The sequence below is a fragment of the Ochotona curzoniae genome, unplaced genomic scaffold (assembly GCF_017591425.1).
Source record: "Ochotona curzoniae isolate NIBS_2020 unplaced genomic scaffold, NIBS_Ocur_1.0 contig_570, whole genome shotgun sequence".
Lineage (NCBI taxonomy): Eukaryota > Metazoa > Chordata > Mammalia > Lagomorpha > Ochotonidae > Ochotona > Ochotona curzoniae.
Genome location: NW_024466475.1, coordinates 35,627 through 61,277, shown reverse-complemented (window position 1 = coordinate 61,277; position 25,651 = coordinate 35,627). Strand labels below are relative to the sequence as shown.

Sequence of the window (25,651 nt, the reverse complement as noted above, 5' to 3'; positions counted from 1 at the left end):
AAAAAAGAAATTGAACTGAATACACAAACTATATTTGAAAAGAAAATTGGGCTGTGTTCACATACTGTTCCAAGTAGCAGAGAATATGCATTTTTTCAAAGAAACATGAAACATGAATAAAATGAATAGGTTTATCGGTTAATCCATTTAGCTGAAAGTTACTGCTACATCAACACAAAAGTGAACCACACATTACTTGGGTTCAACTAAGTCGATGATGCATTGCCCTTAATCACAGAAGCAACCTGGAGCTGCTAGTTAATGAGAAGCTTCTGAGGAATGCAAATCACTGACTTTCTTCTTCTGTTTACTGGACTGTGGCTTTTGTCACCATGGTCCAAAAAATGGCTCTTCAGTTTCTAGAATATGAGACCACATGCAAAAAAATGAAAAAACAGAGGAAAAGTCTTGTGTCCACCCGCCACCATCACTGACTGATCTACTCCTTAGGACTAGCACCGTGCAACAACACCTGGGTTAGCTTCAGGAAAACCCTGGAAAGGTTATTTTCACTACTGTTCATGAACAACTGGAATAACTTCTTTCTTTTTTCCCCCTTCTTTCTTTAAATAAATAAGCAAGGGAAAATGACTACTAGTGAACAGACTCACAGTATTTGCCATGTTAGAACAGGAAGAGGAATAGTTGATGGATGTCATGTTCTTGCCTATACTCAACCCTGAGAAACACACTTGAAATCAGCTTCGGTTCCCTGAATATCATTCTGGATGTGGGGAATGCTAAGTCTTCAACTTCTTGAAGACTTAAATAATAGTGGTTTCAACAAAGACATATCAGTTATGCCCTGTGTAATGGACATGTGACCCAGCAAACAAGCTTAAAGACACTCTCTACATAGCTTTTAAGCAGATATCAGAAATTGGAGCAAACACTGATCCTTGGGATATCAAATGAAATGTAAATCCTCATACAGGAGACCAATATAGAGAAAGACACAAACCTATGTTACGTCCTTCTAAGAGTTAATGGAGCTAACAACAATATGTCATTGTAGAACTGAGTGGATTACATATACACATGTTTAGCAAGTTAGGCTTAGAAGGTATTAGAAGGTATATTTTATCAGGACAGGTGAATTATGAACAATTTATTTCATGGAGTTGTACATTGTTGACCCAATCAAACTGAACTTTCATTTCACTTTTCAAACTTTGAAGCTTAGCCCAGTGACTAGGCACTGGTGGGACGCACACAATAATCCAAGTGGTGAGTCAATGCCTTGGAGACTGAGGCAGTTGAAGTGCTAAGATTCTTCTCCACCAGTTGGAAGCCTGATTTTAGAAGAATGATTGCCAAAAAATTCCAGCAAGAAGTGCACTTCGAGATAGTTCCCACAGAGCCACTCCCCATTGATTGAGGAGATGCCGCTACTGTTTTCAATATGTGACAGTATTGATAAAGTGTCCCTTGAGTTAATGAACCAGATTGCATGCCTGTGTGTGTATGAATTCCAACACTAACTCTCTAAAACTTCCAAAGTTCTCAAAATGAACATAACATTTTTGTCCCCTGGGTAAAATCTTCAGAGTTGATACTCCTGTTAGCTTTAGAGGAGTTAGGAGAGTCCAAAGCAGGTTGTTTTTTCAGAGGTGTTTTTGCTCATCGTGGACACTGGCAGGTGCACAGCCTCAGGGCACAGTGATCCCCTGAGTTCTGATCACAAGGACAAGAGGCCATGGCCTCACTGATGGGATGAACTGTGAAGCATCTCCCTTTGGATTTGTGTCCCTGTGTGGCTCCGCAGACTTGCATACACTGACTACAAGTAGTGGCATACAGCAGGACTGGAGATAGAAATGGGAGGTCCCTGCATGCTGCTTTAGCCTCCACAGAAACAGCTAAGAATGCACAAAAACCAGCTCCAATTCTCCTACTATCTGAAGGTGCTTGCGGCTTGAACCCTGTAATGGGTTGCTATACCATGCCATTGCCTGTCATGTTTCTGTGCCTGCTCCTGAATGCTTGGGGCAGTTCCCAGGACAGTCATCCCCAGTACTGCTATAAGCCATTGGGCCCCAGTTTCGATGCTGATGGAGACCTGCTGCTGGGTGCCTTTTTCCCCCTTTACTACATGAAACCAGAAGCAGCCAGGATCCGTTTATCATTCCTAACCCAGCCAAAGGATGAAGTAGCAGCAGACAGGTAAGCCCAAGGTTGACTTGTGTGTGAGCTGTGCTTATGTCTGTGTGTGAGTGTCTGCTTAATCTCCCTGTGCTTTCTCACTCTTCAGAATTCTCAACAATGTATACAGAAGCTGCTGCAAGACACACAGATGAAGGCTGGTGTGTCCTTCCTCTCTTTCCCTTTAATATGCTTCCATTCCCACTTTTCTATTTGCTCTCCCCATGCCTTCAAACACAGATTAATGAGAAAAGGCAAGAGAAAGAAATGGAGGGTGAAAGAGAAGAGAGGAAATATTTCATATACTCTCCATTGATCTGAGTCCTCACTAGCTCCTGAAATTTCTGAAATGAATGAGGCAGACAAAGCTTTATTCTCAACCTTTCCATCCCAGAGCAAACCACATGCAATGGTGATTTGGCATGAGGTCAGTGTAGGTCTAGGCTCTCAGTCTAAAGAATTGCTTTGAAAAACTGTTCCTGAGAGCTCAGCCTATTGTGTCTGAGATCCACCACCCTCCATGCAACCTTCTACACACAGAGATCAGAAATTGGATCTTTCTCAGTACAAGACTTGTGAGCACCTGATGTTGATTCAAGGTGATCATCACTCTCACAGTCCCCATTCCTGTTTTCAGTGTGTCCCCATTTCTCAGTACTTCCATCCCGTCCAAGGGTACTACCACTTCACCTGGTGTGTCCTGGATCTTCCACAGATAAGCATTTCATATGAACTGACTCATAGCATTTGGGATCTTTTGCAAACGGCACCCATCACTGCACAATAGGTTTTGTCCAGGCTGTGCCTTGCAGCATTTGCTTCTCACAGTAATTTCACATCTAGATTTATATTGGCATCCAAATAATTGTGCATGTTTATTAAAAATGACATGTTGTGAAAAGTGTATGTTTTTCATCATTCTGTGTATAATGTTAATCATGTCAGCATCTATATGACTTCAATGCTTACAAGCAAATAATCCATGGAGCCGTTTAGGTCCTGTTCCATTGTGGCCTTGGATTCTAGAGTGAATGCCCAAAGTCATCATTCTGATGATAATTTTTGTTTGAAATTGACACACATGCATTTTGCCATAAATTACATGAGAAGTTTCATAAAAGCAGTAGCAAAGCTACGTATTTTGAGATAACAAAACTTCCAGTCCAACTTATACTAACCAAGGACACTTACTAAACCCCATCCTTCCACTCAAGCTAAATAAAAAAACAATGCGCTGGAAAACAATGCAAAACTGAAAAGTTATAATTCAGTGCAGGAGGAAAAGAATGAATGAAAGTGAAGGAAATGCTGTGAGAAGTCATGTGCCAAATGTTAATTTGTCAGGCAAATATAACTTAATCACTTGCTTCCACAGGAGTTGAAATGTGACAGTGGAACTTTCCGAAAGGGCTCAGGAAGGTGGCTTTCTTGGATATATTTAAGAGGAAAATACTGTCAAAATATTGGAGTAACTGACAAGTGAGAAAGAATTGAAACCATTCCAAAAATCAGGGATAAATGAAATGCTTTCTACACTCTGTGTGCCCACAGAGTTCACTCTGTGAACTTTTCCTGGATGGCTCATGGAGGTATACCAACAGAGGTGTCCAAGAGCCATTCTGAAATCCTGCAGAGCTCTGCTGAACTCCTTTCTGCACCTCCATAACCACAGCTGAGTTACCCAAGAATGGCACCTGATTCTGTCTATTGTTGCTCAATTGCATTGCTGTGTGGCTGCACTGAATTCCATGGTCTGATCCTCATCTGTGTTGCTGCTTCTCTGTTTAGGTGGCTGTGGAAGAACTACCAATATGTGCTGACCTTTTACTTTGCCATCCAGGAGATCAATAGGGATGAACACTTGCTCCCCAACCTCACCCTGGGTTTCCAGTGGTACAATGCCTTAGCCAGTAACAGCTTCACACTGTTGAATGCCCTGCACTGGCTGACAGGGGACCATAGCTTGACTCCCAACTACAGGTGCCAGACACGGAGTAAGTCAGTTGTTGTCCTTGCTGGAACAAGCTCAGTGTTCTCTGCTGAAATGGGGACCATTTTGGAGCTCTACAAAATCCCACAGGTGAGTGGAACTTGAATTCTGTTGAGTAAAGTTTTCATCTTCACTCAAGTCACTCTGACATTTTTAAGGAAATTAAAATGTAGAAGTCACTAGCTTCCATTTGGAACTCTCCTAGGACCATGACAGTTTCAAAGGACCCCACAGTGCCACTTAGATCTGATGTCCTCATGCCCTCTGCCTAACTCTGCCCTGCTCATATCCCATCCAGGCCGATTTTAACTCAGATTCATTGCTAATTTCACTGGTTTGATGCAAAGTGAACCGAGTGTTTGTGCCTGTGTGTGTGTATGACTGTGTGTCTGTGTACATCTTTGAAAGCTGAGAAACAAAAATAAATGTTGTAAGCAATCAGGGGCTGCATCAAATACCGGGTCCCTGCAACCATGCAGGAAATTCTGAAGAGGCTCCTGGCTTCTGCCTTCATATTGCCTCAGCACTGGATCTTGTATCCAAAATTCAAGCCCCATCTATTCTTATCCTGGATGATGAACTCACACATTTCCTCTAATGACACAAATGAGGTTTCCAATGTGAAACATGCCCTTCTGTGTTCCCACAGGATGCATCGTGGCCATCTCAACTGGAGATTTTCTGTATCCAATAATATTATGTTCAGTTTGTGAGACATATTTTTCATGTTTCTCATGACAGGTAATGCTGATTTTCTTTCAGCTCACTTATGGTCCTTTTGATCCCATGCTGAATGATAAGAATCAGTTCCCCTCACTCTATCAGATGGCCACCAGTGACAGCTCTCTGGCCCGTGCCATGATCTCCCTGCTGCTGCATTTTGGCTGGACATGGGTGGGACTCTTGGTGTCTGATGACATGAAAGGAGAGCAGTTCCATCAGGACATCCAAGCAGAGATGGTCAAGAGAGGAGTCTGCTTGGCCTTTGCCATCAAGCTCCGTGAGACAGGGACAAAGCATGAAAAAATTGACAGCTCTTTCCTAGATAGCATCAGCATTTCCTCTGCAAATGTGCATATACTGTACAGTAACATCAGGAGCCTCTTTACCATGGAACAACTAGGTGCATTCTATCTAACCGTGGGGAAGGTGTGGCTCATGACAGCCAAGTGGGACATTGTTATGGATGAGACACATCACATGTTACACTCTTTCCATGGGGGCTTTTCCTTCTCACCCAACAAGGGCAAAATCCCAGGACTCAAAACTTTTCTCAAGACAGTGAACCCATCCCACTACCGAGAAGACTTCCACTTTGGTGAATTGTGGTTTCATTTTTTTAACTGCCTACCTGCTGGGTCAGGTTGTGGACACATAGGAATCTGCCGTCCCAATGTTTCCCTTGAAAATGTCCCAGGACACATTGACATGCTGACCGTGTCTGACTCCAGCTATTTTGTGTACAATGCTGTGTATGCAGTGGCCCACGCCCTGCATCGGGTGTTTCTGGAGAAAGAAGAAATGGTTTTCCCAGAAGACACAGCTCAAGCTCTCATTCTTCCCTGGCAGGTAAGGCTCCTGCACAACAGGACATGCTCTCAGCATCACATGGCAGTAGCATCTCACCAGGATATTGTCTTTTTGACATCAGCATGATAAGTCATGAAAGAATTCAGACTCTTTCTCAGCGTGCTGTATTTCCTGGGACGATTCAGGGTAGCAATGTTTATAACTGCTTTGTAAATCACCTGACAGCAACAGAGCTTATATTCTCTATTACAAACATGATAAATTATGAGTGTTTTCCCTGGTGAGTGTGGTTCATTTCACAGTTTCCTAATCTCCAGTTCAGTTCATTTTGTTTCAAAGGTGAAGATTTTACTCTGTCTGGTGTCTGAGTAACATTCCACCCTGATAATACACCACCTTCTGCTTATCCACTCATTGTGTGGATGGACATATAGATTGTATCCATATTTCAACATGGATTTGACTGTTCAAGGCATGTTTCCATGACCAGGGTTTAGCATTTTTTCTTCCTGTTAGACTTGTAAATACGGTGAGGCAAAACCTCACTGTGCTGATGTATTTCTGGTCATGTCTGTTTCATCCATGCACATGCCTATTCATATCCTTAACCCACATATTAATGGGATCATCTTCTTGTTATGATTTTCTCTATCCTGGCATTTTTGGGATATCATATCTGGTTGAACACATATAAAGATGTCTACCTTTCAATTCATGGAATTGTCGCTACACTCTGTTGAGTACTGTCACACAAGTTACTTAGCTGGAGGATACTCCTGTGTAAGGTTTTGTTTATTGCTTCTTGGCTGAGGTCAGTTCTCATGCATTTCATTTTCTCTACTAACTGAATGCTTTCAGGTGTTATATTTAGTTTTTCCACAAATCTTGATATGATATCTAGATGTAGTCTGAAATAGATCCAAAATTCTAATATCTGCATGTAAAACAGCAATTTTCACAGCTCACTTTTGAATACAGCTTGGTTTTTAAGAGACCATTCACTAAATATGAGATCGCTCAGCATTTGTAAAGCAATGCACCTCTCAGAATATATACATGGTTTGCTATGCATTTTAACCCTGCCTTATTACAACCTATTACCATGCGAGAGAATTAAATTGACATGATCTTCATGCATATATAGTAAACTGTACTAATCAAATTAGTTGAGTCAATCACACAAAGGGAATGTCTCACAAAAGGCATGCTCACATTTTTTTTCATGTATGCCTCTGTGTAATTTGCTTTACTGTGTAATTTCCAAGCCTACTTGCAATAAGAGCTCACACGCAAGTTGGGACACGCTGCCTGCACATAGAAAGGAGTAAGTTAATTGATTATCAAGGTGATCATAGATAAGGTAATGGAACATTTATGAAGTTTAGTTCACATCAGTGGAGACACCGTGACAGCAAATTCCCCTGACTTGAACCCATGGCAGTATGATGGCTCAGACCACTAGCATTCGGCCATTAATATCTCAGGGCATAAAGTGAAGGAAAAGGAAGAATTTCCTAGGACATATGTACCTCCCATCTCTAATTGGATTGCTTTCCTATTTCTAACTCTGCTTCCCATCCAGCTACATCCACTTCTGAGGACAACACAGTTCACCAACAATGCTGGGGATCATGTGTCCCTCCACAAAGCAACACCTCATCAGGAACACTACGATATTCAGAACATTGTCAACTTTCCTGCAGGCCTCCGAGTGATGGTTAACGTTGGAAAGTTTTCCTCTGGGAGTGGACATGACCAAGACCTGGTCATCAGGGAAGACATGATAGAATGGCCTGTTGCATTCAAGGAGGTATGGTTCTGGGGAGAATTCTGGACATGCTCAAAAGGCTCTGGGTGGGTGAGGATCCCCTTGGATCTCACACCTTCAGAGTGGAGCACTGATATATTAAAAAGTCACAGGGAACTAAATTCCGTGAGTCTAAGAAAATGCTTACAGCCAGCTTTCTTTACATCCACTCTACCTGGGTCCCTTAACAACCATCGAGAACAGGCAATCCTGGGATGATAGGGCTACTGGGACATCTGTCTTCTAGGCAGCTTACACAGTTGACACAGAGACATAGTTTACACCATGCGTAGTTATAAACAACAAGTCACTGCTTCTAAAGTACTTCCTAAGTCTCATGTACTTTCCTTCCTTGTCTCGATGATAAGCTACAGATGCTTGAAAAGGACAAAAGAAAGCACAGCGGGAGTGTGCTAATAGTACTCTGGCAGAGCCTGTAACATAGGCAATATTCCAAGGGGCCAAATGTGCCTGCCTTCAGGGGCTTGTCTCCATGCACCCAAAAAGAACTAAAGCATTCCTGCCAAGGTTCACACTCCATTGACCAGTACTCAGCACACACTCTTCTAAACTCTTGGCTACAAGTCATGTACTGAGAGGACCCTAATGGGAACCTTAAATAAACACCCAGTTCTCATGTCACACTTTGGCCCAGGGCTATGGTGCCCCTTGCACATGCATGAGTAAGTGTGTATTTCAGATGCATGGAGTGGTTGAGTGACTTGAATGATAAACGGTGATGAATACAAATCCATTGCCATAGGCATACATCTGCATTAATGAAATGAATGTGATCAGATCCTGACACTATCTGGGAATGAGTTGGAAATCTTGAATGAACATCAAGAAACACTAAAGTCAAGGTTTCAGTGCCATTAACAGGACCAAGACTGCAGAAGGCATACTGATGAGGCCGGGCTTGTGATGGTGATGGGGGATATAGTGGCATCTTCTCCAAGTGTGTCGTGATGTGCCAAACCCTGACCAATGCTTCTTGATGCTCCCGCAGACTCCAACATCTGTGTGTAGCCAGAGCTGTGGGCCAGGATTCAGGAAAAGGCCAGAGGAAGGATCGGCTGTCTGCTGCTACACTTGTGCTTCCTGTGCAGAGGGCGAAATTTCCAATCAGACAGGTATAAAACACATAACCCACATATGGGAGCTCCATTGTCTTAGGCATAGTGGCAGTGGCATCACAGTGTATTGTTGTTCTCCTGGCACACATTCACTCACTCTTTCAAGATAGTTGCTTTAGGGTTACTAACGGCACCTTATTCTATATGATCTACTACCTAACAGTGCTCAGCTGACATGTTGATTCTGTTAGGGAGCCTCCATCACCATCCACTGCTGCATGACACAGTCTGTAGTAAGTCCTTTGAGTAAATCACACTGAGTTTTAACCAAGCAGCAACAGTTGTTTGTTGTCAGCACTGTGTGTGGATTCCTAGAAGGCATGAAATCAGCACTTTTCTATACACTGCTGACAGACAGGGAGCTACTGCACATACACTGTTAGGGAGCTATTGTATTACTTCCGGGTTACATCCTTGACGTTGTGCACATGCAGAGCACTCAGAACCTACACCCAACATTGTCCTTTAGAAGTAGAAAACAGAACAAGAGAAGAATAAAAGACAGCGAAAAATGAAGGTGCAACATGCCAAAGCATGTGAATCTTGGTCATCCTAAGATTTTTCACAAGTTCAAGATTTGAGAATTAGATATCCAAATCAAATGCACTGAGCACATGAACGTGCACTAAGACTCATTCAGAAAGAAATTTATGGTCCAAAATATCCTAGGTAAATCAACTGTTAGACAAATCTTCAGATCTCATCGAGTGTTCCAGTGCCAGTCATGGCAGCTGACACAATATTTTGATTTCAGTTTTTCAGATAGGAAGAAGACCAGAAAATAATGATTTTTTTCAACACTCATGCAGTTAAAAAATATAAAATGTGACCTATGGAACAATATAAACCTGTTTGTACCCAGTGTTTCAGTAAGACTGATGACAGAAGTACTTGTAAATTCCATCAAAATTGATAAACATTTTAAGAAAAGACATGTAACACAGCTCTATTCAGAAATATTGCAGAGATATGTGACCTCTTTAAAAATATTTATTTCTTTATTTGCAACGCATTGTAACAGAGGAAGGTGGAGAAACAGAGGTAGACAGAGAGAGAGGTTCCATCTCCTGATTCAGTCTCCACATGCACAAAATGCCAAGCAGCAGCTGACCGAGGACTGAAATCAGGAGCTCTACTGTTGGCTTTTTCATGGGTGGTGGATTCCTGGATGGTTGCTTCATCTTAGGACACTTAGCCAGGTGGTGAGCAGAAAGCTGCATCAGATGTGGAACAGCCAGGACTCCAACTGTTGGGATGATGTCATCACAGGTAGTGGATTTTCAGACATAACACCAGCACTGAGGCTCATATTCCTGCATGAGCATCATGTGCAAACACTAAGAGCATTGATGCCAGTGTTACCCAACTAACACCTCTCTCAGCATTTCACTGATATTTCCTTGAAACAGAGACAAATCCACTTACCAACCTGGCCCTGATGTCTTTCATGCTATAGAAGCTCGAGTGATGTATTTCAAGACATACTATCTTGTCTGACACTCAGAGTGATCCTGATACATGGTGTGAAGCAAAAATGTGAATATCCCATGACTCCATTTGAACATGAATGGAAAGCTATAAAAATTAGATGATGAAAATATCAGCAACCAAAATAATCTCATGTTAATAGTACAGCATCACTCATATCATCCCAGCCTCTATATGGAAGAATTGACAGCATAAGTCCATGATTGAATTTAGAGTCTGTTTCCAGTGTGGATCTCCTAGAAGTGAGAGATCATTTAATTCTCCATCTATGTGAAAATGTTTAAGCAAACGAACAGAAAAGCATGGGTTAACCCGTGTCAATGCAGTCTTTTCCAGAGGAAGAAATTATGGACTGTAAACACAATGATTAGAATAACTTGCATGCATTAGAATATCAATGAGCAACAGCCTGAGTCTGTAGAGCACAAATTGTGAAACACTTTGCTAAAATGGATTTCTTCAACCTGCAAATGTAAATTCACCAGGGGTCAGAAATGCAGAAAAATACTCCTGTGTGACATAATAGAACACTCTAGCAATCTGTACACAAAGGGGCATTGTAGAGTGATCATTTTCCCAACAGGAAAAGATTCTCAGTTAATGCAGGGGAAATCATGAGTCCCTTTCTGTCCTACAGATGCAGAGCAGTGTGTCCAGTGCCCACAGCTGGAGTACACAAACACGGAGAGAACTCACTGCCTCCCCAAGCTGGTGACTTTCCTGGACTTTGAGGATCCCCTGGGGATGGCTCTGGCCTGCATGGCTCTGACCCTCACTCTCCTCACTGTTATGGTGTTGGGGGTTTTTGTGAAACACCAAGACACACCCATCGTTAAGGCCAATAACCACACCCTCAGCTACATCCTGCTCATCTCACTCCTCCTCTGCTTCCTCTGCTCCTTCCTCTTCATTGGCCGTCCCAACACTGCCACCTGCCTCCTAAGACAAATCACATTTGCCCTGGTGTTCACAGTGGCTGTTTCTGCTGTACTGGCCAAAACCATCACTGTGGTTCTGGCCTTCAAGGCCATGAAACCTGGAAGGACCATGAGGCGATTGCTGGTGTCAGGAGCCCCAAACGCTGTCATTCCCATCTGCTTCCTCATCCAACTCACTCTCTGTGCCATCTGGCTGGCAACATCTCCTCCCTTTGTGGACACAGATGCATACTCTGAGCATGGACACATCATCCTCTTGTGCAATGAGGGCTCCATCACTGCCTTCTACTGTGTGCTGGGCTTCCTGGGCTCATTGTCCCTGGGCACCTTCACTGTGGCTTTCCTTGCCAGGAAGCTGCCTGACACGTTCAATGAAGCCAAGTTCCTGACGTTCAGCATGCTGGTGTTCTGCAGTGTGTGGGTGACCTTCCTGCCTGTGTACCAGAGCACCAAGGGGAAGGTGATGGTGGCCGTGGAGGTCTTCTCCATTTTGGCCTCTGGTGCTGGGCTCCTGGGCTGCATCTTTGCCCCCAAGTGCTACATTATTCTCATAAAGCCTGAGAGGAATTTGTTCAAAAGCTTCAAGAAAACAGCAGGTTCCAACGGAGTCTGACAGTTTTCTTAGGAGTTGTTTGACTGAATTACATTCAGATGCGAAAAATATCAGGAGTGACTTTCTCTCTTGATACTACTTGTGCAAAGTACAATTAGCCTAGCTGCTGCATAGAATGAACGTCCACCTCTGGCTCTGACCTGCTCTCTGATCTCTGTTTGGGTATCCTTGTTCCAAACCCATGAATTGGTTTGACTCCTCTTGTTGGTTCTTGTCACAACCCTGAAATAAATATTGCAATGGAGAGATGTGATATAGAGTGGGAAGGGTTTCATTTTGTCACGATTCTCTGTGTCAGTCTCTCTCAAAATTAGCAATAGGCTTTAGAAAAATTTCTAGGTTGAGTAAAAATATTCATGATGTGAATTAAATCTGAGGTCATGTACCAGATACAAAAGCCCGTCACTTTATGTTACATGTTTTTTTCTGCGATGCCAGAGATTGAATTAATTTTGATTATTTAGTAATATGGGGTCAATATTTTATATTTGGCAAGTCAATTAATACTCACTGGTTTTATGGTCTGCACCCCTGACTTGCTGAGTGTCAGTTTTTGACCTACACTGCATTTTAAGGGAGATTTCTTTCCAGGATACAGAATTCACTTAGTCATGCACACACTGTATGAGCACCATATGAACACTGGATTGGCCCAAAGCATCTTGATCAATGCTGCCTAGAACACTGTTCTAGAACATTCTCCTTATCACTTTGAATGGATTGTCCATGTATACAAGGTACTGATACCATAATTGTATGTTCTTCATCCCATACAGCTTTTTGGCAATACCTCTGTTTACAAGTTTTCTCTTCAATTGCACATGTGCACACCATGTTGTTTTGAATCATATTAAAATCTCACATCCAGAATGAACAGTTTTAGGTTGGACGCACGAGTGGCAGGCAAGTATCGCCACACTCCTGGGGCACATCCTGATTTGGTACAGATTGCTCATATGTTTGCATAAGAATCTCCTCTCTGTGGACTGGATGTGGTTTCATTACTCTGTAAACAAACAACATACACTCTCCAATGCCCTCGGCCTCCGTGTATGCAACCAACCCTCTCCTTCACTTTCTAATTCATCACACTGCCCATTATTTGGCTTCTTCGAGGAACTAAGGACAAGAGCAGATATTAATTAGATTAATGGAAGATATCAAATGAACTCTAGACAACAAGAAGTAGGTACAGCTTTCATTGTTACTATCTATTTTTTTTTACCCAAAAAAATATTTGGTAGGTCTTACATTCCCAAGTAGAGTCAGCCATTAGAAATACAATTGCAGTAGGCAAAGAGTTGCAATGATGTAACTATGAATTTTGCAAATGCCAAGTCTCCAAGCTTCTGAAGACTTACAGAACAGTTGTCTAAACAATGGAATATCACTTATGTCCTGTAGGATGCACATGTGAACCAGAAGACAAGGTCTTCGTCATATTCTATTAATTACCTGTAATCAGAAAATTGAAACTTTGCAGTTGCTCACACTGATCCCTGGCATATGCTTGCAATGAAAGAACCTCAGCTGAACTTGAACTGTGGCAATGTAGCAAGGTGGAGGAATCCACCTGGGGGAAGGGTGGCGGGAGGGGGAGGGGTTATTCCAGTGTCTAAAAAACTGTGTCACATAACGCAATGCAATAAAAAAAATGAATAAATATAATGAAATTTTACAAAAATCAAAGGAAAATTACATTGTCATGTAAGATTCCAGGAAGAGAGCCAAGCCTTGTGATTTTCCCTTTAACGTTATTAATAGCATGTAGATGTAGAACTGTGTGGATTCCATATGTACATGTCTATCAGGATGGGCTTAGCACATAGTATAAGGTAACTTTAGACAAGACAGGGGAAATTTGAAGTTTGCTGCATGGATTTATACATCTTGACCCAATAAAACTGAACTTTCATTTCACTTTTTGAGTTCTCAAAACTACCCCTTTGGATAGGCATTTGTGCAACCCACAAAATATCCAAGTGGCAAATCCATTGGAGGGGTATCCTACCAGTAACGATGCTTGATCTTCTTGACAAAGCATCATGTGAAATAATGAAACTGTGTGTGTGTGTGTGTGTGTGTGTGTGTGTGTGTGGTTGCCTGCGTGCATGTACCTGCATGTGTAATTGCTCTTGAGAATTCTAAACAATGTATAGAGAAGCTGCAGAAAGGCACAACAATGAAGGCTGGTGTACACTCCCTTCCTTTGCCTTAAATACTCTTCCCTTCCCACTTTTCTGTTTGCTCCCTCATGCCTTCAAAGACAGAAAATGGAGGGCAGAAGTGCAAACATCAGAATATGAGGTTGGGAGAGGAGATAAGAGGTGATATTTTATACCCACTCCATTGATCTAACCCCTCATTAGCTCCTGAATCTTCTGACGTGAGTGAGGCAGTTAGAACTCTAGTCTCAAGCTCTGCTGACTAGGGCATCAGAGCATATTACCATCTCCCAGGATGGAGAATGGGCTTGAGGTCAGTATTAGTTCCAGTCATGCCATCTGAGTGTTCACCATAAGAAGTTGTGAGCATACTATGCCTAGACCTGGGAAAGAGCTCTGTGTCCACAATCTTCCTACTCCAGCTCTGATTAAACTTCCATCCTAAGCACTACATTAGTGATGTATATCCCTGGACCTGATCCACTTCATGCTATTGTGTCCATGAACACTCAGTTTCATTCTAAATCTATAATCCCACACTTCACCCAATATTGGACACTTCAAATGTCACTCAGTTTGCACACCTCTGTGGAATAAGCTAAGGAGTATTTTGATTGGCAAGTTTTACTGGTTGGAATTATGGGGCACATTTTTGGATCCTGAGGTGTGCTTTTTTCAGCAGCTTTTACTACTTGATTTCAAAGACTTGCTGGTCAGCCTGCAGCTTGCCCATCACTGTCACAAATCCTCATTCCTGTTTCAGTGTGTCCCCATTCCTCAGTCCTTCCATTGTGCCCAGTATACCCCCAATCCACCTATATGTTTCTGCACGTTATGAACGCTACTCTTGGGTGTTTGCTAACCAGCAGGCCCCGAGACTATCAAGTGGTGAGGGGACAGTTTTCTTTTACAAAGAACCATCAGATACAATCAGGTGAGGGATGTTCATTTATCAGAGAGAATTACAGACTTACATAGAGTAAAAATGGAAGGGAAAAGGGTGTTCCGACGGTGCTCTCACCCAACAACCACACTGTAACTGATAAGTAGGCATGCCTATCTCTTTGGGCTCTCCAATCCCAGGTCACATTGCCCATGCAGGCCTGGAAGCTGTGCTTAGGACAACCGGCAGGTAGGTCGAGATTCATGGGGCCACAAAGCTAGCACCTGAGCTGAAAGCTGTATTTTGGGGCATATTCATTACACTCTTAGGAGTAATAGCAAAGGTACCAAGTTTGAGAGAACAAAGCTTCCACTCAGACATATAGCACTCAAGCACTATTATTAAATCCCATCCTTTTTTCCAAGCAAGAGGGAAAGATGCACAGAAGTTCCAGGAAAAGAATACAAAATGGCAAAAATAGAATGCATGGTGCCCAGTGGCTTGGCTTGGTGCCTCAAGTCCTCATCTTAAAAGTGCCAGGATCCCATATGGGCGCCTGTTCTAATCCCAGCAGCTCCACTTTCCAGCCAGCTCCCTGCTTGTGGCCTGGGAAAGCAGTGGAGGACAGCCCAAGGCCTTGGGACCCTGCACCCACGTGAGAGATCCGGAAAGAAGTTGCTGGCTCCTGGCTTCGGATTGGCATAGCACCAGGTGTTGCGGCCACTTGGGCAGTGAATCATCGGAGGGAAGATCTTCCTCTCTGTTTCTCCTCCTCTCTGTACATCAGCCTTTCCAATAAAATAAATAAATCTTAAAAAAAAAAAAACTCCTCCCAGAACCCCAGTGTGCAGAAAATGAATCATGCCTCTTTTTCTTTTTCAGTTGTTTTTCTGAATGAAGATTTATTGATTTTCACTCTATTAACTTTCAAAATGGTATGAAGCCAATTGCAAGAAAAGGAACAGTGATTTTTACGTGAAAAGGAAGCTAATGGTGAGAGTACATTACCTCTGGCTTCAATCAGCATATCACCTTTGAGGGAATCCAGATTCTTTTGTTCGTTTGAAACAAAGTTCCACAGCTCTGCACTCCAGGGGTGCTGCAGGCTCTCCTGCCAATGTCCTTCCCTTTGAGTGGGTCTCCTGGGCCAGGGGTGAAAACGTTTACAAAAATACTGCCATTTGCCCAACACAATGTCTTCGATCGCATCAACACACTGCGTTGGAAGCCAGTACACCCAGTAGCAAGAGTGGGACCCAACGGAAATGCCATCATGTGTTAATCTTCCCGTCCTTCATTGCGTGCGCTGACCACATTTGTTAATGGAGCCCCTGGGCAACTTCTCAGGCCACTCTTTTGTGCCAATCCACAGCTGGTCTTGTTCAGGCTTCAAGGTGAGTCTCAATTTCCCTCCAGACTTATTGTACATGCCAGACAAGGGGACTGTGGGCAGGTGCTCCTGGGCATCCTGAACAGGTGGCATCACTTCTTCGGGTTTTCCTTTATCCAAGACTTTCTTACGTTACTTCTGTCTACACAGGAGCTCCTCCTTGTTCTCATCCGCCTTCACATCCTGCTACGTGGCATCTTTGGACGTGTTGATGCTAAGACATCATTGATTGTGGAGCCAACCACCATGATCTTGGCTCCACTGGTCACTCTGATTTCTCTCAATGTCTTATCCTCAGGGATAAGTCCCTTCTACACAACTTTCTGCATGGCAGGTGAGAGACCTGTAATGGAGCAGATCTTTCTGCTTCAGCTCAGAGCCCATGCTGTCCAGCACAGTGCAGGGGGCCATGAGGACTCATCAGTGGCCACTGTCTCAGCCCCCTTGTTCATCCCGGCTTCCTTCATTGCCATCCAGGGCCCAGGCCTCAGCCATGATCAAACATGCCTCTTAAAGAAACAGCTCAACTGCCTGGCACGGTGGCGCAGGTGGTTAAGGTCCCCGCATTGCATGCCCGTGATGCCAAATGGGATCCAGTTCTATCCCAGCAGCCCCGCTTCCCTTCCAGCTCCCCGCATGTGGCCCGGGAAAGCAGTTGATGATGGCCCAAAGCTTTGGGACCCTGCAACCATGTGGGAGACCCGGAAGAGGCTCCTGGCTTCGGATCGGCATAGCATCGGCCATTGTGCTCACTTGGGGAGTGAGTGAATCATCGGACGGAAGATCTTCCTCTGTGTCTCTCCTCTCTGTATATCTGCCTTTACAATAAAAAAACAATAAAAAAATAAATCTTTAAAAAAAAAGGAACAGCTCACTCATGACTTCATTCAAGAACAAATAACTCGTACTACTTTTAACATATTGTTTAATCAATACTATGCCAATCAATTTCATAACATTGTAAATTGATGCTGATGTTTTGTAGGGGCTTTTAACTGACTGGGACTTTATACTGTTACCTCTACCTTCAGACCAGAGAAGGTCTCCCCTAGAAACCGCTGAACTTATCTGGACAATAAGATGCTTGGACTCTATGTTAACTATATGCATGCAATGAATGAATCCCAACTGAACTTCAACTGTGATTATGCAGCAAAGTGGAGGAATACACCATGGGGGTAGGATTGTGGGAGGGATGAGGGGAATCCCAGTGCTATAAAACTGTATCACATAATATAATGTTATTAACAATAATAAAAAAAGATAGAATAATAAAAAAAAAAAGGACAAATCACAGTCAGGTGAACTCTTGGATGAAATTGCTCCAAGATTCACAAGGAACCCAAGACCACAGGAGAATTCACCCCACCCTGGGAATCTTACTGAGCCTTCTACTTTCTTCTTTCACCTGACATACATGCTCTTCAGTGCTGCTTGTATCTCAGTTTCCTTGGAAGTGGATGAAGGTGGAAGGCATATATGCAAATGAGAAGATCCAACTGGCAAGAAGAGGGTTGAGTGCACTAAGCAAGATGCTGCAGCATTCTATCAGTGATTGGCATGTGCTCAAGTGGGAGGCATTCTGATTCTGTGCATGGAAACAATGAGGGACTGTTGGATCCAGTCAGGAATATTCTAGACTGTAGCTTAGAAGACCTCCTGAAGGGCAAGTGTGGCAGCCTAGTAGCTAAAGTTCTTGCCTCACACACATTGGGATCCCATATGAATGCTGGTTCTAATCCCAAGAGCCCCAGTTGCCATACAATTCCCAGTCTGTGGCCTCAGAAAGCATCAAGGACAGCCCAAAGCCTTGAGACCATGCACCCATGCGTGAGAACCGAAAGAAGCTCCTGGCTTCAGCTCAGCTCTGGCTATTGTGGTCACTTGGGGAGTGAATCAGTGGAAGGAAGATCTTCCTGTCTGTCTCTCCTTCTTTCTATATATGTGACTTTCCAATAAAAAAATATTTTAAAAATAAGAAAAAATAGATGTCCTGAGGAGTGGGCTCTAATGGTGAAAAAATCTTGTAGAGCGTTTATCAGGGCATAAAAATTGGCTGTATCCCCAGAGAGAAGTGATTTTCTAGATAACGTGCAAGCCAAGTGGCCAGGGTATATCCATTTGAAATGTGCACTATGAATGAGCCTGAATTAACCCAGCTTGGAATGGTTCATCATGGCTAGAGTTTTCCACATCCATCAAGACACAGTTGTGTCCCCAAGTAAGTGGAAAGATAAAATTTAAAGCAAAATCAGAAGATAAAGCAATGCATTGGCTCATGGACATACAAGCTTAGAATCAGTGTCATGTATGACTAAAGATCCATTATACATGAATACAGACATTCCAACAGAGATTGATAATGAGTATTTATTAAGATGTGTTTAGTCAATCCAGAGTCCCCACAGAGTAACACTACCGGACAAAGAGACTCGTGTCACTGACAAAGAAATCACACATAACTTGCAGTGCACAAGCCAAGGGTACAAAACATAAAATCTGTGCGACTTGGATGACATACAAAATATAAATACTTGCATTGATTGCATGTGACAACGGAACAGAATGCAACTGAGTCTTCATATTTCAGGTTCAGTCAGGAATATAAATTACATGACTGTTGTAGTTTTGATGGACAAATGCAATGTCACTTACCACAGGACTTATTTTTACTGAATATAAATGCTTTTGCAAATCTTCGTCACTTACTCTGAGATGGAGGCAATGGAAAGCTGTTGACAGAGACAAAGATGTCTCCCATTGTACACCTCACATCTATGCATCCCAATGCCTCATCAGGGCTGTGATCAAAACCAAGAATTAGAAAAACTTTGTATCCTCACTTGGGTGACAAGAACAAGGGCATGTGAGCCTTCACCATTTTCGTCCAAGACTCTGGTGTTGGAAACATCATTGCACATAAGTATGATGTGTCCACTTCCTTCCAGGGACCCCATGGATCAGAAGTACAGACCAGGAGCTAGAGACCAAAGATGAGTTCATTAACTCAGAATACTCAGCTAAATGCCATATATACTTTCTACTAAGTAAAGGATTTTACTTATTTATATTTATAACACGTTAATTAACACAGAATACTAGGGTGCTAACTCTAACAGTATGACAGCAGAATCAAAAACAAAAATATTAGAAACTCCTCAAGCATACTATTTCTTGAAACCTTCCAAACAATTCCTCTCAGGTCTTAGGAGAATAATGTAGCACTTGGGGGCAAAGATGCAGCCCAGGAGCCCAGCACCAGAGGCCAAGATGGAGAAGACCTCCACGGCCACCATCACCTTCCCCTTGGTGCTCTGGTACACAGGCAGGAAGGTCACCCACACACTGCAGAACACCAGCATGCTGAACGTCAGGAACTTGGCTTCATTAAACGTGTCAGGCAGCTTCCTGGCAAGGAAAGCCACAGTGAAGGTGCCCAGGGCCAATGAACCCAGGAAGCCCAGCACACAGTAGAAGGCAGTGATGGAGCCCTCGTTGCACAAGAGGATGATGTGTCCATGCTCAGAGTGTGCATCTGTGTCCACAAAGGGAGGAGATGTTGCCAGCCAGATGGCACAGAGAGTGAGTTGGATGAGGAAGCAGATGGGAATGACAGCGTTTGGGGCTCCTGACACCAGCAATCGCCTCATGGTCCTTCCAGGCTTCATGGCCTTGAAGGCCAGAACCACAGTGAAGGTTTTGGCCAGCATGGCTGACACAGCCACTGTGAACACCAGTTCTAGCATATGTCCTAGCATATTGCCTAGGGACATCAACTTAGGTCCTTCTCTCCCAGACGTAAGCACACCAAAACACGTATGGCAACCTTACTAAAACCAATGCTCTCACGCCTCATATGGTAAATGACAGAACATGTGCATCCTCATTTAGCATCTTCATTCTCTTGCAAAACTTTTGATCATTTTTGTATGTGATGCTGTGTTTTAGTTTATTGAATAAGTAAATGTTGGATTTGAACATATCTTTTAGTGGTGGGAAATCTGGGTGTTTTGTGCTTTGCATCAAGTTACTCATGGAGAGATTCTATTTTTAAAGTTAAACAATATAGTTACTTTAACAGAATTCATTATACTCAAAGTGCCCTTAGGTGTGTAATAATTCTTAAATTGTAATTCTCAATCCTGATGTAAATGTGATATTCACACAAGCAAAAACTATTTCATATTTTTCTCACATGGAATGTAAAACATGTTGTAATCAACCTCAACATGCTCATAAAAAACTGGTGATTTTATCACTTACATATCTTAGTTAGAATGCAATGTGTCTTCCTGCATCATTCAGATAAGGGCACTTCTGGCGGGCACTGATACCATAACGAATGAGTGCTGAGGCTGACATTACTCTAAGAAATGCCAGACAAATACAGAGGCAGCTACAATGAATCTAAATATATAGATTGCATGAACAAATGCATATGTGCATTGAAAACTATGGTGCAGCTGTTACACTCCCTGCAAACCACTTCTAATTTCATTTTTAAATAAAGCATTAGGAGAAGAAAGCGATCAATTGGAAATTCTACATACTTTACCTGTCTGATTGAACATTTCTCTCTCTGGACAGAACACACAGGTGTAGCAGCAGATGGGTCTTCTTTCCTGTGGCATGATCCTGAATCCTGGACCACAGCTCTGGCTACATACAGACTGAGGAGTCTGAAGGGGAAAGAGAAACCGTGGGCATGATTTGCTGCGTTATCAGCCACTCCAAAGCATGTCAGTGTATTCACTCTCACAACATACATTTCACTTTCACTTGAAGGTCACAACTGAACCCTCTTCCCCTGTATTGGAGGTGTTTCCTATGGAGTCATTGCAGCACGACATCATGGCCATTGCTTCTTCCATAAGCCTCTCTCAATTACAACAGCAGAACCTAGTAGTATTCACCTCACATTTTCTTCAAACAGCTCCATTCAGGTCTCCTTGAACCATACCTCCTTGAAGGCAGCAGGCCATTCTATCAGGTCTTCATGGATGAGCAGCCCCTGCTCATGTGAACTGGTGGAAGAAAACTCTCCAATTTTCTCCAGCAAGCTCAATCCAGCAGGAAAATTCACAACATTTTGGATATCATAATGTGCCACGCCACGTCTTGGTTCATGCATGGATACATCATCTCCAGCACTGTTTCTGAACTGGAGTTTCCACAGAACTGGGTGGAGCTGGAGGACAGGCAGAATTGGAGACAGGGAGAGTTTCCAAGTTAGTTGTGGTAGGGCAAATGAGCGAACCCCAAAAGGTTAGATACCACATGTTTGCTTTAATCTAACCTGTATATTTTTTTTGTTTTTGTTTGTTTTTGAACCTGTGATTGATACTGTCTCAACCCATGTGTTATGAAAAACTGAACTTGCATTATTTCTAACATATTGTCTACTCAATGCTATGTCAATTAATTCCATGACTCTGTATATTGTTGCTGATGTTTTGTCTGGGCTTTTAACTGACCGGAACTTTACTCTGTTACCTCTGTCCTCAGACCAGGTATGGTTGCCCCAAGTGGCCACTGGGCTTGTCTGGACAATAGGATGCTGGACTCTATGCTGGGTGTATGCTTGCAATGAAGGAATCTCAACTGAACTTGAACTGTGGTTATGCAACAAGGTGGAGGAATCCACCATGGATGGAGGTTTGTGGGAGGGGTGGGGGGAATCCCAGTACCTACAAAACTGTTTGACATAATACAATGTTACTAAAAATAAAAAAAAAGAAAAGAAAATACAACAATTATTCTAACAAAAGAATAGAAAAAACGTATATTCAATATGTTTGCAAAAGAAATGCCCATCAGCAGAAGATTGGATAAGAAAGCTTTGGTTCATCTACTCCATGGAATACTACTCAGCTATTAAAAAAAAACAAAATGCAGTTCTTTGTGGCTAAATGGGCCCAACTGGAAACTGTAATGCTAAGGGAAATGAGTGAATCCCAAAAGGTTAGATACCACATGTTTGCCTTGATTTAACCTGTAATTTTTTGTTTGGTTGTTTGTTATTTTTTGAACCTGTCATTGATACTGTCTCAACTCAGATGTTTCGAAGAATGGAACTTGCATTATTTTTAACATATTGTTTACCCAATACTATGTCAATTAATTCCATAATGTTGTATATTGATACTGAGGTCTTGTTGGGGCTTTTAACTGACCAGATCTTTACTCTGTTAGCCCTATCTTCAGACCAGAGAAGGTCTCCCCAAGAGGCCACTGAACTTATCTGGACAATAAGATGCTGAACTTTATGCTAGGCATGTGTTTGCAAGGAATGAATCTCAACTGAACTTGAACTATGGTTATGCAATAAGGTGGAGGAATCCACCATGGGGGGAGGGGTATGGGAGGGGTGGGGGGTATCCCCAGCGCCTATAAAACTGCACCACATTGTAAACAACAATAAAATTTAAAAAAAAAAGAAAAAAAAAGTATTTATAAAGTGAACAATCTTTTTCCTTTCTCATCGATTTGCATTAAAAGGAAACACATGACCAACTCCATGAAAATATTTGAAGTTCAGTTCAAAAGAAAGAAAATCTTAATTATAATAGTAACCTCAATATTCAACACTCCTTGAAACAACCTCTGCCTAAGCAGCCTTTAGTCTTCCTTAGTCACCTCAGCAAGAAACTAATGAGACTTTCTAGGAATGTACATCACTGAACTTAGCCTTGTACTTCTACCTGTGATAAAGTAACTTTTACCAAAGTTAAACTTCCTACTATATGTACAAAACTGGATAAGATACAAAAACTACATGAAGACCATAACCAAACAAGCCAAGATTTAATAATCCAAGTTCTCAAAAAACACATTGAGCCCCACTTTTTGGAGGGTTTTTCTGTTCAAAGCATTTGCCTTTTTTTAAGTTGGTTGAGAGCAAGATCATAAATGAAAAGCTCAGAACTTTTGACAAGCTCTTGAGGCTGAGAAGACAAAAATTGTAGTTCAGGATTAGCAAGGTAGTTAGGACATGAGGGGGCTGAGATTGAAAAAGAAAGGAATTTAAGACAAGCAAACCATTTTTCATATGTCACTTTTACCTTCAAGACATTAGACGACACTTCCAGATAAGAAGCCTAAAGGCCAAAAGTTTTTAAAAATGAGGAAAGCAAAAGCAGCAACTAGGAAGTTACAAAATAGAGCAGAGTGCTTCTTCACTCTTTAAAGGTAGCGAGAAGATAAAAACAGGACCAAAACCAGCCAAGGAAGAATAGTGGTAAACAACCCATGCTTTTGTTTTTTGGAGAACTCTGACATTTTACAGCATGTACAAAAAAAGCAATCACTCCAGTGGTTCTCACAAAGACAGCAAATTAACCTCAAATTATCTCAATGCTTTATTGGACCAAGAGGATCAATCTTGTACTAATGCATTCTCAATCGGAGAGACACTGGCCCTAAGGAATAAAGACTGGTCCCTTGATACTGAGGAAGTCTGAGATATTGTTAGTGGGCCACTCACTCTCATCTCTACCTAACAAAACCAGACTCTTGTGTGCTTACTTTCTATCTTTGGATTTCATTTGGCATGACATGAGCAATATCAAGCCTGAGTTCATAGCACATAAACAAGCATGCAGGATGAATGCTAAAAACCTAGAACAAAGCAATGTCTATAATCAGAGTAAACTGTCAATCTTAAAGTCACATACTTGGCAAGAGATGCTTATGTTATGCCCACAGTGTTTTGTGCATGTGACTCTGACTGAAAATGTAATAATTCAATATCTTATTATTTCATTTTAACATCATGTAGTCTATCATTAATCAGGCTCAGTCTCTTTGGCAGTAACTCAGTTGATCCCACCAGCAAATTATCCTGATTGTCCATTCCGTCTCTGGAACCTGTTTGACAACCTGTCACAGAGGTCTCCCACCTGTGTTTGCTTCAACAATGTAACCTAATACGTCAAAAGCTGCTCAGAAAATGTGTGTTAGGTTAAATGCCAATCATTTTTAACTGTTCAATTTGGCTTAAAATTTGTGTTTATATACTATAAATATTTCATTAAACACTATGCTTTAGATGTATTCTAGGTAAAAAGCACTTATATACAAACATCATCAGATACAAGGGCTAGAATTTGCTCCAGTATTTACAACATCATTTGAATGTCTTTATCCCATTTTGGCATGCCTCGGTCAAAGTCGCAGCTTTGGATTTCAGTAGCTCTTTGCTAATGCTAACTGTGGCAGGAAGCCAGTGATGGCACCAGTACTGCTGATGGCATGAGATGCTAAAATTTGGTTTGAAGCTGCTGTCTTTCTGTGGTGGGAATTTTGCAGTTAGCCAGAGAACAGATATCTGTCTTCTTTTGTCTCTACATGCGTCTAGAAGTCCCTCTCCCTTCTGTTGTTCAAATAAAAACACATCACTGGAAAAAAAAAAAAAGAATATGTCCAGAAGCATAGGCTGTAATGCTGAAATCTATTGTAGTTATTCTGTCAGGGGATAAAAATTGGTTTGGTGCATACATAGAAGTGTTTTTCTAGATAACTTGAGGCTGAATGGCCAAATTGTATCCATTTGAAATGCGCATTGTAAATGAGCCTGCACTAACCCAGCATAGAAAGGTTCATCATAGCTAGAGTATTCAACATCCATCAAGATACAGTTGAGTATTCAACATCCATCAAGATACAACATACATCAAGATCAAGATCAAGATCAAGTAATGGGAAGAAGAAAATTAAAGTAAAATCAGAAGATAAAGCAATGCATTGGCTCATGGACATACAAGTGTAGAATCAGTATCTTGTATGATTGAAGATAACCAATACAAGAATCAATACATTCCAACAAAGATTGATAATAAATATTTATTAAGATGCTTTTAGCCAGTCCAGTGTCCCACAGAGTAACACTACATCACAAACAGACTAGTATCACTGGCAAAGAAATCACACATAACTTGCAGTGCACAAGCTAGAGGTACAAAATATAAAATCTGTGAGGCTTGGATGTCATAGAAAATATGAACAATTACATTATTTGTACATGACAACTGAACAGAATGCAATTCAGTCTCTATATTTCATCTTCATTGTAGCTATAAATGACATGACTGTTGTAGCCTTGATGGGCACATGGCAATATCACTTCCCACATGTCTTATTTTTACTGAATATAAATGCTTTTCCAATCTTCATCACTTCTTCTGAGATGGAGGCAACAGAAAGCTACTGCCAGAGACAGAGATGTCTTCCATTGTACACCTCACATCTATGCATCCCAATGCCTCATCAGGGTTGTGACTACAACCAACAAGGTGCAAAATTTGTATCCTCACCTGGGCAAATAAGAACCAGGGCATATGACCCTTCAGCACTTCCTTCCAGGGACCCAAGGCATCAGAAGTACAGACAAGGAGCCAGAGACCAAAGATGATGTCATTAACTCAGATTACTCGGCTAAATGCTGTATATACAATCTCTTAAGCAAATGATTTTACTTATTAATATCTATGGTGTGCATGGAAGTTCAATAATGCTTGTAGGCTCATACTTCTCACAATATGAGAGCAGAACAAGAAAAAAATATATATGTT

The 25,651-nt window shown here is 42.0% G+C and overlaps 2 pseudogenes; one reads left to right on the top strand and one right to left on the bottom strand.

Annotated features, from left to right (window-relative positions):
- Positions 1-1,942: 1,942 nt before the first annotated feature.
- Positions 1,943-20,215, top strand: LOC121162841 (annotated as a pseudogene).
- On the bottom strand, positions 13,859-16,493 carry LOC121162843 (annotated as a pseudogene).
- Positions 20,216-25,651: the final 5,436 nt, after the last annotated feature.